General features: G+C 34.7%; 1 pseudogene; it reads left to right on the forward strand.

Annotated features, from left to right (window-relative positions):
• The first annotated feature begins 438 nt into the window (after window positions 1-438).
• The window catches only part of LOC124894947, a 42,569-nt pseudogene continuing 25,151 nt past the window's right edge, over window positions 439-17,856 (forward strand).

The following is a 17,856-nucleotide window of genomic DNA, read 5'->3' on the forward strand; positions in this document are numbered from 1 at the left end:
CCTATCTTATAAAAATCTGAGTCATACTTATCAGTGATATTTAACCAAATTCTCCACTTTGACTAAGCCTCAGCACTATAAGCAAGCTATAAAAGATGCAAGGTGGGTGGAAGCTATGAAGTCAGAGATTTAGGCCTTGGAAACTAACAACTCATGGATCATTGTTGATTTACCTAAAGGGAAGACTATTGTTGGTTCCAAATGGATATACAAAATCAAATATCTTATAAATGGTGAAGTGAAAAGGTTCAAAGCAAGACTGGTGGCCAAAGGATATAGCCAACAGGAGGGGTTAGATTATCATGAAACCTTCTCACTAGTGGCTAAGATGGTTATAGTTAGATGTGTGATTGTAGCAGCACATCTAAAGGTTGGAATCTTCATCAAATGGATGTACATCATGCATTCCTCTAAGGGAATCTTGAGGAGGAAGTCTACATGGAAATGCCAGAAGGATTTAGAAGACAGGGGGAGCACAAGGTGTGTAAGTTGATCAAATCCTTGTATGGTCTTAAGCAGGCCTTATGGCAGTGGAATCTGAAGCTTACTTATGCTTTACTTGATGCTGGTTTTAGCCAGAGTGTACATGACTATTCCGTATTCACTTTGGATCAAGGTAATGATACTATTATAGTGTTTGTATATATTAATGATTTGCTAATTACTGGGAGCAGTGCATTATTGATCAATGCCACAAAAATCAAGTTGCACCAGCAGTTTAAAATGAAAGACTTGGGGGATCTCAAGTATTTTTTAGGCATTGAAGTTTTAAGATCAACATCAAGGATCATATTAAACCAAAGAAAGTACATTCTTGAATTGATTGCTGACACAGGTCTTAGTGGTTCTAAACCGGCTATCACCCCTTTAGAATCTAATGCAAAGTTAACGTCAATTGAGTATGATCATGCAACAGGTGCACAAGATGATGAGTTGCTGTCTGACATTTCATCTTACTAAAAACTTGTTGGAAAACTTATGTATGCCACTATTACAAGGCCAGACATTAACTTTGCTATTCAAACTCTCAGCCAATTTATGCAACACCTTAAGAAATCTCACTAGGAAGTAGCTACTAGGGTGGTCAGATACCTTAAAGGTTCTGTTGGTCAAGGTGTCTAGTTCAAATCTTAGCCTGCTACTACTCTAACTTGCTGGTGTGACTCAGATTGTGCTGCTTGTCCCAACACCAGAAGATCAGTTACTGGTTATGCCATTCACTTTGGTGAATCACTAATATTATAGAAATAAAAAAAATAGCACACTATTTCCAGGAGTTCTGCTGAAGCTAAGTACAGAAGTACGACTTCAATAGTTGTAGAGCTCACTTGGCTTGTTGGTTTATTTCAAGAACTCAGGGTTCATGTCACCTTCTTATTTTAGTCTTCAGTAGTGACAGTAATTCAGCTATTCAGTTGGCCAACAACCCTGTGTTTTATGGGAGAACCAAACATATTGAGATTGACTGTCACTTCATTAGGGACAAGATTAAAGATGGCTTGATTAAGGCTCTATATGTTCAATCTAGTGATCAACTTGCTGACCTGCTTACCAAGGGCCTGAGCTTTGCTCAACATACTCATTTACTTAGCAAGCTTAGTGTGCTAACCATTATGCACCCTCCAGCTTGAGGGGGAGTGTTTTGACTGTTTTGACTACTACATACACTGACATTTATACGACTACCTGTTCCATTGATGTGTAATATTGATAGGAGTAGTTAGTTAGCTAGTCAATAGCTGAGTCAGCCATAGAGGTTGTTGAAAGTTGTTGGAGGTTGTTATACAATGATTAGTTAGTTACAATAAGCTGTCAATGAGCTGGATATATGATTCACTTCTTAGCTCATTCTTAGCTCATCTTAACTCAAGTCTATAAATAGAATTATAACTGTAATCTTCAAGTGAGAATAATGAAAATTCAGTTTCTAACCATCTTCTTCTTCTCCATGATTGCAAGCTATCAAGCTACAATCCTTCTATTTCACACTGCCTTTAAAATTTTATATATGATCCAGGAAGCTTGAGCATGACTGGTTACCAATACTGATTCAACTCCTTACACTCTCTATGGAAAGCTTAACTAGTTTAATTTTTCTCGTTTTCCAAATTGTTAGATCAGATATATATATGTTATTCATTTTTCCTTACCATCATTGTAAAGATCTGTTTGCCTGTGCACATGCAGTAGCTTTGCATCTCCTTTTAAGTTCTAATGGATAATAAAATAGTTGGATTTTCACCTCTAAGAAGCATGGTATTTTCTTCCAAGGATTTTATAGAACCTGTCTACCATTATGCACCAAGAATTTTGTCGTTTTAGATCTGCTCTATCTAAGATGCTCTTTTGTGGATTTTAAACTGCAGTCTGGTGTTTGATCCCACGTGCTCCTTTTTATAATTTTCAATTTTTTTCTAGATGCCTTCGATGTACTTGATCCATATAGGAACATCACAATCAAATGGGATGTTATCTTCTGGTAACCAGATGGCTATGTAGTATTAGTTTATATATATTGATTTTTACTCTACATTTAACTCTACTTACTTTACTCCCTATTCTAGCACCAGTAAACTAGTAAGTTCCTGATCATTATCATTGTCAATGGATAAGCTACGATGACTATGTTCAACTTCTAGCAATATAGGCATATTCAAGAACCAGGTTGTACTTTGGGATGGATATGGGCCAAGAAGAAGGTCATATGGAACATGGTAGGAGATCAACACAACAGAGCAAGAAGATTATTCACAATTTTAAGGAACCCTTCCCCATGCTGCAAAAGGGATCCAGAAGTTGTTGATTTACTACCAAAACTCCCTACAGTCAAAAGAGTGCAAATTGCTGCAAGGGAGGAGTGATCAGCTGATGGGGGCAAGATCCACAAACTACTGTTAGTTCATTCGAAGTCATTATTGGTTCTTCTGGAACAAGAAATACAATAATTAGACTTCCTAAGATATTCGCCTTAAAGGAAGTAGGGCCTGGTTATACTTATGGGTCTGCTAAAGTCGTTAAACCTACGAGATTCCTGACTAATGATGGGAGTCGAGCAACACATGCCATGAGTAAGACACAATCGTGTCATTAATATTTCTATTATTACCATGAGCATTAATATATAACTAGTTATGTTATAGATCACAATGACTTGGGATGTCATATGCACATAGTTATAGTTCTGAGATAAAGAAACTCGTACATGCTGCATCTCCCTCTCAGCCTTCTATAGTGAAACCATTGTACCATTCCCAAGATGCACTTGTGGCTTCCATAAGAATGGCACTCGGCATACAAATTGCGTAGAGTAAGTCCTGTAAAACATGTCTTTTTTTGTTCTTTCAGTTATTTGTCACAGTTTCTGCTTTATACCAAAAAATTGGTTATTTACTTCCTGATCCTTCTTCCCTTGCTCCTTGCAGTCAAGAAGAATCACACCTACCTCAGGCCTTAGAAAAGACAGTGGTTCTCCTTTGGTTTAGTGCACAAGTCATATGTGCCTTATAAGAATTCATTGGTATGTGAAACTGAACTAAAGGTGTATTGGAGGGTGAAGGTCACTATAACATATTTCAACTATAACATGAATTAAACGCAGTGGAACTTAGTTTTCCAATATCTCAACTTCGAAAACCTCATTCAGCTATCTAGCTTTAATTACAAACCATTATCTACTTCTGGAACAATTAGTAAGCATTCTGCCTACTATTAAATACTTTATTGGTAAATATATTAATTGGCTAATCTCCTGAAATGGTTACAGATGTGTCACGACTCGAGAATATCTCCTAGTCGTAACACGGTGCTTGGAACCTCCAGTGATCCTAAGCTAACCCATGAACAGGCATACTGCTTGACCAACTGGCTTAAATTGTATAAAACTAAATTTACTAAGCGGAAGCATAATCATGAGACAATCTAAATATATATAATACTAATAAAGTTTACAACATAAAACTGAAGAAAGACTAGAACTACATATCATGACTCTGACTGACTATCTATGAAGTCTCTACTACACTGACTAGAGGCGGTTGGGACATGTCTCCAACTACCACAAATCAATACATAAGAATGATGACAATATAGTACATAAACTACAACTGACCGGTGTTCCCAAAATAGGAGAACTCATCATCTGCTGGCTGAAAGCTGAGAACAGTTTGATCCTAGTGTATGAGCTACATCTGGTGCCTACATTATGAAGGATGTAGCCACAACACATATATGTGGCTTGTATGTTGAAATGTATTGAGTGTATAGAGACATGTACTAAATCATGGAAATCTTGAAAACATGCTTAAAAACTAAGGATTTAAGTTATTTGCTGAAACATACATTAAAACATAGGTATACGTGAAAAATTGTAAGTCGTACTGAGATTTATAGATCGTGAGCTAAAAATAATTATATAAACTGGGAAGCGGAAAAACATGAATACTGTATGCAATTCAAATGTAGAGCTGAGCATGCTAAAAAACTGAACTGAGGGTCATGTATGGATACTAAGCATGAAAACATGAACATGTAAAACTGAAAATGCAAGACCAAACATAAACATGTTTTTGAGATAATTTGTAATTTGAAAGAGTGAAATAACTAAATAACGGAAAGTCCATACACTTGGTCAAGCAAACTTGAGTTGAGATACACTGAACACTGACTAAAAATATGGGAGGTATTATATAACTGACATGCCCCAATCTGATCTAATCAGGGTCCAACCTGTAACTCTAGTTGGAAGGGTGTTAGTACTATGCCATGAGTACTAACACTGGCTGTGTGGATCCATTAATCTGATGTCCCAAAGGACTAGGGAGTCAGTCCTAAACTGGCGGGTGACCCCTGAGAGAGTGTCTGTAATATCCCGTGGATTTCTAGTTCAGCTTAGCCCTTAATACTTAAGACACTTAGAACCTGAAAATGTGACTAAGTGTTGAGGGACTTAGTCACTTTTGACACCTTTTAATGTCGAGGATTTTTAAGTTGACCTTTCAGGATTCGAGATGATGGTTTTTGAGTTGATTCATGTTCAGGGGTGTAGGTAGCATATCTCGAGTAAGTTTTGGATTTTTTGGATGAGGTTTGGATTACGTTTGAATTTTCCAGGTAGCAGCTCACCACAATTAGATTGCATCGCGGTGACTATAGAAGTGAAGGAGTCACCACATCACGGTGAAGGGAAAATCAACAATGGTAATTTCTAGTGACTCACCATAATTGCACCGCGTTGCGGTGAGTATAGCGATGAGGGCATCACCGCATTGCGGTGAAGCCTTAATCGGTATTCCAGTTACAAATTTTTAGTTCAAAAGGGTAGTTTCATCTTTTCCCCTTCACTTTAACATGGTACTTAGGTCCCAAAATAGCACCTTAGCCTCATAATTCACATGCCACTCAAAATTAAAAGCAATTCCTCTCAAGAACAAACCCTAGCCCCTTCAACACTCAAGTCTAATTCTCAAGAAATCTGCCAAGAACCTTCACAAATTCTTTAACTAAGGTATTTTAGATGTTCATCCATGGGACTTTTTCACCCATGGAGTTCAAGAACCCAGTTTTCAAGTTTAAAAGTATGATCTTTACATATTTTTTGAATTATGTCCATGAACTTTCATCAAATTTAGATTTTATATCATGCTTACATGTGTTTAGTTGAATTAGCTTTTGACATGTTTGATGGATGGTATTTTCATTTTGAAATCCCTAACCCATGATTTTAGTATTGAAGTTATATTAATATCATAAGTATTAAACTAGTTCCATGCTTTAACTCACGATCCCCATGTGTTTGATGAAATACCTCGTAGATGAATTTTGAACAATGACTATTTATGATGTTCTCCAATTTGTATTATGGTTTCAAATTCTCTCATGTGCTCTTATATATATTACTATTGAGTCCTAAGGGTTATGAATACATGAAAACATAGCTGTTTACTAAGTTTAAATACTTTTAGAAGGGTTTAAAATATATTAGAGTATTATCAGTTCAGTCAGTGCATCATGTTAGTAAGTTTAGTTAGGTCCAGTAATTAGAGTCAGTTCAGTTGGGAGTAGGATTTAGCACTGAGCAAACCCAGGGATGGGGGCTCACCTACCAGTTGAGGGTGTGACCTTTAGCAGCAGTCCTTGCATTCCAGAACTACTTATCCAGCATAGGTTGAGATGTTAATCTGCTAGTTGAGGGTTGACATATATCTCACTAGAACACCTGCCAATTGAGGGTGACTCTTTATTCCTCCAGGAATTCATTTCAGTGGATCCACACAGTCAGTGTTAGTAACCGTGGCACGGTACTGACACTTTTTCAACTTGGATTACAGGTTGGACCCCAATCTATTTTATTGGGGCATGTCATATAAATGATAACTCCCACAGTCTCAATCCAGTGTTCACTCCAGAGTTTAGTTTTCCAACTTGCTTGACCATGGCATACAGTTATTTTTTGTTCAGTATTAGTATTTCAGTATTTCAGTTTGTAGACTATTCCAACATTATTTCATGTGCTTGGTCATGCATTCTTAAATTTTATAGCATTTCTCTCATACTATACATCAGTTATCTCATGCTATGTGTTCAGTCAGTATAGTTTATGAATATGAACTATGTATGTCAGCCTAACCTCATTTAGCATACCAGTACATTCAAAGTACTGATCGCATACTCGTTTCTTATGCTATGATGTCTTATATCATAGGTTAGGATGCTTAAGTTCCCAACCGCACCTAGACCTCTCCAGCGTATCTGCAAAAGTAGAAGTGGTGAGTCCTTATGTTCCAAGGACCATTTATGTTTATTTCAGTTCAGTTTAATAGTCAGTTAGAGTTAGTTGGGGTCTTGTCCTATCAACTCCACGATCAGTCAGTTAGATGCTTTTGGACACTTTCAGTCAGTTATTCAGTTATTAGTTGTTAATGACAGTCTTATAGTATTGTTTTCAGATAGACATTTTGTAACACCCTAAAAATCTATCCCGAGACGTCACACGGTGCTTAGGATCATAAGTGATCACAAGCCAACCCAAGCCAACCCTTCTACTGGCATAACTCATAAGCAACTGAATAATATGTGTAAAATAACTGAGTTTACTATTTAAAAACATAATAATGGTGGAATCTGGGAAAATACAATATCAATACAGCTTTTACATTCTGATAAAGTCTGAAAGAGGGACTAAAAATACACAACTGATGCTAATTGACATCTGTGAAGCCTTTACTATACTAACTATAGATAGTTGGGACGCGACTCCAACTATCACAAATTAATACATATGAATAAAAAAATAAAGTACATAATTGACATCTAAATAAAGTCCCCAAAATAGGAGGACTCATCATCTGCTGGCTGGAATCTACAAACTATCTGAATGTGGTTGCATTCTACAACTGAGTTGATACCTACATTATGAGACAATGTAGCGCATAGACATATATGTGGATTAGTACTTTGAGGATGTACTGAGTATATGGGGGTGAAATGCATAAGTAAAACATGATATCAATTATCATAATTTGTAAAACAATGCATGCTAAATGTAAATGACTCACATAAGCTAGAATATTTGATACACTGAAAATAATAATTATGAGAAACAAATCATACTTGTAAATCTAGTGAGCCATAACATTTAGTTCTAAAAGCTGTGCTAATACTTTTTCTTTAAATCATACTGTTTAAGTGTAAAAAGGACTCACTCTTAAATCTGAAATGAAAGATGAAATTTGTGGCTAACATCTTTTTGGAAAGCATAATCTGAGTTAAATTTGTGAGCCTTTACACTTAGTTTTCTAAAACCTTTTCTATAAATCTTTTTCTGAAAGTCTTTACTATCAGGGAGATACTTTAAAACTGTTTTGAAAGCTTTTATTGTTAGGGTTTTAAACTTTAGGGAGGTTCTCTTAACCGGCATAAACCATGTAAGCTACATGGAGCCTAACGTCTTGACCTCCTAAGGAGGAAACCTCACGTTTGGGAGAGGTGTCATAATCTTGCCAGGGAGCATAACCTAATCTAGGTGATCGATCATAAGCTAAATCTATCATCCATATAAATGGGAGTAATCTGAGTCTGTACCTACGTTGGCTATGTAGTTATGTGGAAGTTAGGGCATGCTAATCGTACACTTCCCGCTCGGTGCTAAATACTACTCCCTCTTAAATTTGTATACTCAAACCATTGGAAATCCACTTTTAAAACTATCATAAGGATTCGTATGAAAATTAGTTATGCATTTATCTGAGTAAATCTGAGTTCTGTAAACTGTAAAATCTGTAGTGGATTCCAAAGCTAAACCAATGATCGAAAGATCAAAGCTTTTTTTGAAAATTGAGGATAATCTGTTCATAAGATGCTTAAAGCATCATTTTTCATGAAATAATAATATTACATCTTAGAATAGTAGTCCATGCTTCAATCTCATGTTAAATCATTATAATAATCATGCTTGAAAATGTCAATATTGATAAAACAACTTAAAATCTGGAAATTTCAGCAATATGCATGGAGATATGAACAAAATCATGTAATTCAATTACTAACTCAATGGAAATATCATAAACTTGTAAATAACAATAATGGGCATAAACCCTAACTTTAGTTTCGTGGGAAATCACATAAACTTTAGTAAACTTGGAATTTAAAACAAGTTTTGGGCACAAGGATGAAAGGATTCTCCTTGTTGAAGAACCCCACATACCTTGATTTAAGATTAGATGAAGAAACTTGATCTATTGATTCCTATTTGAGTTCTTGAAGATATATTCTTGATTATCTTGCCTTGGGCGTCCTCAATCTTAAGATTTCTTGGAGAAACCATGGTGGAATTTGATTTCTTGGAGAAGGAGCTTTGAACTCTATGGTTTTTGTTTGAGAGAAAATTAACAAATATAAGACTAATGTGCTTAGAATAGGCTTAAATCTTATGTTTGGACAGATTGGGGGCTTGAGCATTGACCAAAATACCCTTTCTAAACTCCCAAACAGAACTAGAAAAATGACCAAATATCTCGATTTACTGGGCCACTGCTACGCTCCACTATCATGGTGGCTCATTGGAAAAGGACGAATGGGAACTGGGCGTTCACCGCAATACGCCACAATTAGGTGCCCCCTTAACTTACTATTTTGGCCACTGGCGCGACATGCCAGTATCGCGTTGGGCTACTGGATTTTGAAAATTGGGAAAATAGACCACTCCACGATGCGCCAATATCATGGAGGTCCACTGGAATTGAAGATTGCCATTTTTTCCTCCTCCTTGATGCGCTGTGAGTCTAAGTGGCATGCTGTCAACTTAAAAATGCCATAACTCCTTTACCTAGTGTTGGATTTAGGAAAATTTGGCATCGATGTAAAGCTTATTCAATTTTCCACATAATAAAAATTCAAAATATTGAAAATACCGCATGAAATAAGTGGTATTCATCTTTGAAGAAAATTCTTGACATTCTAGGGATGAATTTAAGCTAGGAAAAATACGGGGTATTACACGTTTTCAGTATTTCAATTTAGTATTGTTTTTATATATAAACCTTATGGCGTTTTCAGTTGAATTTCACATGTGTTCTCTATTATTTTATTCAATGCTCACAGAAGGTACCAGTATGGGTTATGTTGTGGTTCTTCGGGGCTATAAGCACGTGTGTCATCCAGGGTGTACTCTCGAGGCATTACTGTGTCAGTCTTAACTGGCGGTTAACATTTCATAATCCTACGCTGGATACATAGTTCAAGAACCTCGGGACTGCTACTAAGGACCCAGTCCTAACTGGAGGGTGATTCCCTATCCCTAGTTACTGGATGCTAAATCCTACTTCCAACTGAAAGACACTGGTACTAAACTGAACTAAGTTTAACTGAACATTATTTATGATAGTGCTCATCACGATTATATCAACTGAGTAAATCATAATATTCATGATTTAACTCAATCATTACTTGAAAATTTGAAATCATGTAAAACACATAGGTATTAGCTGTTCATAACCCTAAAAAATTGAATAATTATAAAATACGATATTAAAGCTTAAAACTGTAGTATGGAAATCATAGTTCAAAGACCCCAAAATGGAAATTTCATCAAACATGTGAGAATCATGAAATTGAACATGGAGATATGCTAAAATATGCATAAATAACATCTTGACATAGTTTAATTCGTAATTTAAGACTATGACAAGAAATAGATTGAACATGACACACATATTCACATGGGAATCATGGGATTAGAGGTTATACACGTAGAAATGATGGTTCAAATTCTAGCCAAAAAATGCAGGGTGTTACATTATCTCCCCCTTGGAATCATTCCTCCTCAAATGATGGGTAGAAACTTATTGAAATCTTAGAAGTATGGAATAACATAAACATGACATGTATACTAATGAAGGATATAGCTGAGCTGAAATATTAAAACTATCATGAAACTATTTCTGAGTTGACTTAACTTTATTGACTATAAGGAGCTGATTCATGCTGAGAGTTTAGAACTCACTTGAAATGTTCATGATATGAATTTACATATCGGACTGCAAGATGATAACTAATGCAACAAAATTTCCAAGAGTTAATAAGGATGGAATAAAGTACACAACTTCTTATTTATGAATTATCCCTTAACAAGACATGTGTAGGAATGAAAATTAAAAGGGCTTCTTGGAATCACAAAGTACATTATGTTAGCATAAATTGTGAGACGAAGATACTGAGATCGTACCAGGGGTATTACACTATTTGAGCTGGAATACTTGGAAAACTGAGATCTGTCATTGAACACTTATGAACCGAATCATGGCTAAATATCTGAATCTCAAATATGAAGCATGAACTGAACTGAATTCACAATTTGCATGGACGTGAATGAATTACCTTATGGACTAGCCATATCATGAAACTTTGGATAGTAAAACTAGATGGAAAGATAGAAAACCATAGAAACTTGTCTGTCTGATTGCGGAACTAAATTACTGGCTATATAAACTGAATTATACTAAAAGTTTATACTCAACTAGAGTGTTTCTTCAATACTCTTTCTAAGAAATTCTAATAACATTAGGAAGTAAAGAATCTTTGGCATGATCTGAGTAAGAGATATCTTAATAAGGAATCACAACATGGTTACAAATTCTGTAACATGGAACATAGGCCTATGAAATATAAACTAGGATAGAGTCACTTTGCCTTAGGCTATACAACTACTAACTTTCAAGCTTATCCTCACTTCTCAAATACTCGCTCAATTATACTTATCCTCTTAAATACTATGCTCATTGATTTAACTTGTAATTCTCAAATTTGCGTTGATAACTTCATCTACTAAAGTATAAGCTGAACCAAATTTTCTCACCATGTTCAAGCCTACTCAAATTCACAAGGTACAAAACGTAACACCATACTACTAGTCTAAACCATGAATTTGGTATCCCATGCCTATTTCACACCTTTCATCTTAAAAATAATTCCTCTTACCACTTTAATAAATAAATTCAATCTCTTACTTAGAATTCACTAACGCACAATGAATTTATCCATATATATACAAATATGACGTTCAAGCCAATCATTATAATCACATACAAACTTCTGGTCAAATAACCCACCAAAGCATTTTGCCTATATTCTCTAATACCTCTACCAATAACAACTTCTATACACTATCCCCAAGAAGACAAGAAATTTAAACTAACCATGAGATATACCAAAAGCTTTGCTTCAATCATCCTTCAAACTTATAGCCTTACATAGAACAAGCATACAATAATCTTTTCCTAATAAGAAACATTTACTCTCTCCCATCTAAATCATTGTTTATCACCACTATTATTACACAAGGAGAGGTCATGAAAGGTTAGAACATGGGGACTTGACATGTGAAAGAATATTATACATAAATTGGACACTTAACTGAGGCTTGAGGAATAGAATATCAATATCAAAAATTCATCAAAGAGATCTAATCTGAGGACATACGTGACATAATCTGAATTTCGTTGATCATTAAGAGTGTAACATGAGTACCTCAAACTACACATACTGTAAAGCATAAGTATATGAATCATGAGCTGCATGGCCTGAGTCTGGAGTTTATTATTTCATGGAATATGATTTGTACTGCTGAGTAAACTGGAGATCCTTATACAAGGTACTGGGAGCCTATATGATTTTTCTATAAAGTATATGAATATGAACTATGATCATGGAGCTGACATGTAAGGCATGAGTAGATATTGTGATGACTGAAGTAAAAACTTTTCATAGAGATAAGAATGGGTTGGGCAATATCCTCCCTTACTGCTATTCTTCAATATACTAAATCACTACTAGAATTTGAGAGCTTGACTGGGTTACTTGTTCTATTATTTTACCGTTAGATTTAAGCCATCATTCTATGTCTGTGGACCCCTTTTAAATAAACTCTAAACAGAACTATAACCCCATTACTCTAGGGTCTGAGATATAAAAAATACACATAAATACTAAAATCACCCTGAAAGACTTCACCTGAAAGTGTATAACCCATGGCCAATACTTTCTTCTGCGCTAAAACTTTTAACTTTCTATATCCCAAATAGTTATCATACAATAACTTAAACACTTACTAACTTAGAATCTTCATGAGTATCACTATATACTGAGTTCACACTATATAGAATTTTGAATCTTCTTCCTATTAGCTCAATCTTCAAATATTTAAACTTAGATTCTAACATTTAACATGGATCTCCCCAAACCTTTAATGAACCATAATATCCTCTGTAGCCTACTAATATCACATCTCTAAACTTATTTTTCCCTAAACACTAATTAACATCCAACATCAATAACCTATAGACCATAACTTAGCAGGTAAGGACATCACATACTATATTACTAGCCTTATTTACACTTGTCAACTCAATGGTACTATATAAGCACACACCTTACAAACTTGAAAATACTACAATCCATATCACTCTAGGCATACCTCTAAATCATACCCACATCACCATGCTTAATTTTAAATTAATAAACTTAAATTTTTGCTTACACTATTTCAAGCCTACTGATTCACCTTTCATATAACTAGCCCCATGGATAGATAATTTGCTAAATCCATAGAAACACTATCCCCAATTTACCATTGTTAAAACGTCTAGATTTATGCCTATTACTCTAGATCTTATGCCATCATAGAATTCTGAGGAGGGATCTGAGAGCACATCTAACTTCATCTCAATGCGTGATTTTCATGAATAAGAATAAACACTTTCAAAGTTTAGAACATAAAGGCACTGATGAGACCCACATACAATCCCATAGCTGTCTGTGGGGAATGTCTGAGAAAACTCTATCAGTAAGGATTTAAGCATGGCTATTTCAGTTGCCTCAATGATAAGGCAAAGTTGGCACGAATGGATTAACGTATGAATCTGTATAAGTTCCATAGAGAAAACTTCTACTGCACAATCTGAGACATGAACAAAGGGAAACATTTCTCAAATGACCTATAGCTTCTTAAAGAAAAGTATAGATGTCTCCGTACTATTCCATAAGACTCCACTAGACATGGATTCACAAACATCCTAGGACACTTGAACTCTATTCTTTGATGCAAAGTTTTTCACGACCCAAGACTACCCCTTAGTCGTAACACGATGCTTGGAACCACAAGTGATCCTAAGCTAACCCATGAATTGGCATACTGCTTGAGCAACTGATTTAAAGTGTATAAAAATTAAATTTACTGAGCGAAAGTATAATCATGAGAAAATTTAAATATGTATAATACTGATAAAGTTTACAACATAATAAAATTGAAGAAAGACTGGAATTACATATCATGACTTTGACTAAATATCTATAAAGCCTCTACTATACTGACTGTAGGCAGCTGGGACATGCCTCAAACTACCATAAATCAATACATAAGAATGATGACAATACAATATATGAACTATGACTGGTGTTCCCAAAATAGGAGAACTCATCATCTACTAGCTGAAAGCTGAGAACTATTTAATCCTAGTGTATGAGCTATATTTGGTACCTATATTATGAAGGATGTAGACACAATGCATATATGTGGTTAGTACGTTGGAATGTACTAAGTATATTAAGACTTAAATGAAATCATGGAAATCTTGAAAATATTCTTTAAACTGAGAATATAAGTTATTTGCTGAAACATACATTAAAACATGGGTATACATGAAAAATTGTAAGTCATACTAAGATTACAGATCATAAGCTAAAAATAATTTTGTAAACTGGGAAGTGGTAAAACATGAATACTGCATGCAATTCTTATGTAAAGTTGAATATTTTAAAAAACTGAACTGAGGGTCATGTACGGATACTGGGCATGAAAACATGAGCATATAAAATTGAGAATGCAAGGCCAAGCATAAATATTTTTCTAAGATAATTTGTAATCTAAAAGACTAAAATCTGTGTAACTGAATAACTGAAAATCTATATAATTGGTCAAGTAAACCTGAACTGAGATACACTAAATACTGACTGAAACTGTGAGAGGTATCATGTAGCTGACAAGCCCCAATCTAAGATAATCGGGATCCAACCTATAACCGCAGTTGGAAGGGTATCATTACCATGACATATGTACTAACAATGGTCGTCTGGATACACTAATTTGATATTCTAAAGTACTAGGGAGCCAGTCTTAAACTGGTGGGTGACCCCTAAGAGAGTGTCCATCCTAAATCGGTGGGTGTTATCTCATAATCCTATACTATTTACGTAGTTTTGGAACTTAGGGACTACTACTAAGGACCCAGTCCTAACTGGTGAGTGAGCCCCCACCCCTAGGTTTGATCAGTGTTAAATCCTACTCCTAACAAAAAGATACTGGTACTAAAATGAACTAAGTTTACATGAACATTATTTTTGATAGTGCTCATCATGATTATATCAACTTAGTAAATCATAATATTCATGGTTAAACTGAACCATTACTTAAAAATCTAAAATTATGTAAAACATATAGATATCGGGTTTTCATAACCCTTCAACACTAAATGATTGTAAAATATGATATCTAAGCTTAAAACTGTAGTATGGAAATCATTGTTCGAAGACCCAAAATATGGACATTTTATCAAACATGTAAGAATCATGAACTTGAACATGGAGATATGTTAAAACATGTTAAAAAACATCTTGACATAGTTTAACTCATAATTCAAGACTGTGATAGGAAATCAATTAAACATGATATGGGAATTTGAATATAAAACATGAAATAGCTTAATTCACTTGGAAACGCTTGTAAACATGGCTTGTTCTTGAATTACTACAAACATCATGGATTAATTCATGAGTTCATAGAAGATTCAAAAAATAGGAATAGGACCATACTTTTAATTTAAAATAGGGTTTTTGGGCTCAATGGGTGAAAGGGACCCATTGATGAACACCCACATACCTTAATTTTCTTGAGTTGTGAAGAAAACTTAAATTAAGGGAATTGAATGATGAACTTGTGAAGGAAACCCTATTTGTGATATTTCTTGAATATTTTCTTGAACTTGAAAGCTTGAATTCTTGGGGAAAGAAAACTTGAATTTCTTGTTCTTGGGAAGAAACCCTAATCTTATTATTCTTGAGAGTGGGAGAAGAAATAATGTGTTAAGTGATTGAATATGGGGGAAAAATAATGCCTTCTCATGTTTTTAAGTCGTGGGGGTAGGGTTTTTGGGTGAGGAAGAGACCAAAATACCCTTAGAAAAAATAAGTAAAAATTGCAAAAATATTCAGTCGATGACTTAGTTGATAGCTTGTTAATTAGTTGATGGATTATCAACTAAGTCGTCAACCCATTGATGGACTTGGACCCTTGCTATTTAAGGTTGACGACAAGGTTGATAGCTCATCATTTAGTTGACGGTTTGTCACCTCAAGTCATCACCTTGTGGATGGTACTTGGACCCTTGCTATTTATGGTTAACAATAAGGTTGAAAGGTCATCTCTTAGTTTATGGACTATCAAACCAAGTCTTCACCTTTTTGATAGACAAATATGCTGAGGATAAATAATCATAACTTTCCAATAGGATATCATATTAAGGTAAAACCAAATGCTTTGGAAAGAAAACTCAAAGATATTTAATTTAATATATAGTAGGACACTTGAATTGATATATTTTGGGATATAAAATCATTTAAACTTGACCCTTGTAGGACCAAATATAAAAAATCAATTGATAAAAGTGTTCTCAACTCGACTTTGCTCTAAGTTCTTCCTATGAACATGATCCGCATCGAAAACACTTTATACACAAGGTAAATGATCATGAACATATATTCACATAGGAATTATGGGATTAGAGTTTATACACATAGAAATGACGGTTTGAATTTTAGCCTAAAAATATGGGGTGTTACAAGATGACTGTGCTATGCTATGGGTTTAAAATTCTACAATGATCTGCTCATACAGGTTGGTACATAAAGAAATGTCCAGTCCTAGTTGCTTTTCAACAAGGATTTATCAAATTTCTCCTTTGAGAATAGGTGGGATTTTCCATATAGAGTCCTTTTAAATGGGGATAGCTGGGTAATGCCATCACCTGGTTCATATCCATATCTGCCAAATGCGGGTATCACAAGAAAGGGTTCTTGGATAATTCTAGTGGTGCTGTTGTCCACAAGATTCTTTTTTATAGTTGTTCTTTTTAGGCATGTGGTTTTCGGTAGATTTAGTTCCTAGTTATTAGGAAGTTTCTATTTCAGTTAAGGTACTACAGATCTGTTTAGATTTCTTTGTATTTAAAACAACTCTTGTTTTAACTTAATAAAAAGTTCTATAATTTTCTTATTTATGTAGTGTGTTTGTTATCTGTTAAACATCATTAAGATAGTCTAATCTTTGTTTGAAGATTAGAAAAAAATACCAAACTTTCTAAAAATTATCTATGCATATTCTTAAGATAGAGAGTAAATAAAAGGTAATTTGATGAGTGGAGTGAATCTAGATCGCTGAATCAGAGTTACTTCCTCAACCACAATAGCAAAATTGCTTATCTGTGTCATAATTCAGAGGTTTCTTATTTGTGAGTTATTGTCATGAATTTTTCTCAAGCTAGTCTTTTTACTCTGGTTTGAGAAATTTGGTTGTATTAGGATTTGGAAAATTGACTTGGAAGAAATTTAGTTGCATTAGGCTTTGAGAAATAGAAGTGTTTCAGACCATATATATATTGTAGTTGTGATTTTTCTCTTTCACCTGGTATACTCCTAAGTCCTAATACATTCAAGTTGATTCTATTCTCTGGGTTGATCAATTGCGGTTTTTAGGATTTGCCTCATTAACTTGATAGAATTACATGTAATAAGTGTTGCAGATGTTAGATATATAATAAATTGATTTTCTACATATAGTAAGTCAGCTTGTGTGTCGATAACCAATATCCCTTTTTGCAATCTACCTTTCCAAGCTAGCGACACAGTGATATTGGTTGGAAAGGAATGCAAAACTTTTAAGTCTTTGATGTCAACTCCCAACTCCAAAAAATTTCATTTAGGTTCTCTCTTTCTCCCCATTCTATTATATAATTCTTGTGTCTATATGTTGATCTAAGGTTTAATTCTTGGTTTTCATTGCTGTGTCAGTATAGTTGTTGGATCCATAGGTAGGTTAATTTTATTATTATGACTATTTTATGTATTTACTTCTCTACAAAATAGTTTGATTTGTGGTTGAGATTCGGTTGATTGAAGTAATGTGAAACACCCTAGTTTTTTACCCTTGTAAATCTCTTGAGCTTTGAGCTCACCACCTTGGTTATGACTAACCCTATAAGTCGTAGATTGTCTTGACAAATTATGTGACCTATTCGTATGGTGTCTAGTGAA

This window comes from Capsicum annuum, unplaced genomic scaffold, assembly GCF_002878395.1.
Source record: "Capsicum annuum cultivar UCD-10X-F1 unplaced genomic scaffold, UCD10Xv1.1 ctg78566, whole genome shotgun sequence".
Classification (NCBI taxonomy): Eukaryota; Viridiplantae; Streptophyta; class Magnoliopsida; order Solanales; family Solanaceae; genus Capsicum; species Capsicum annuum.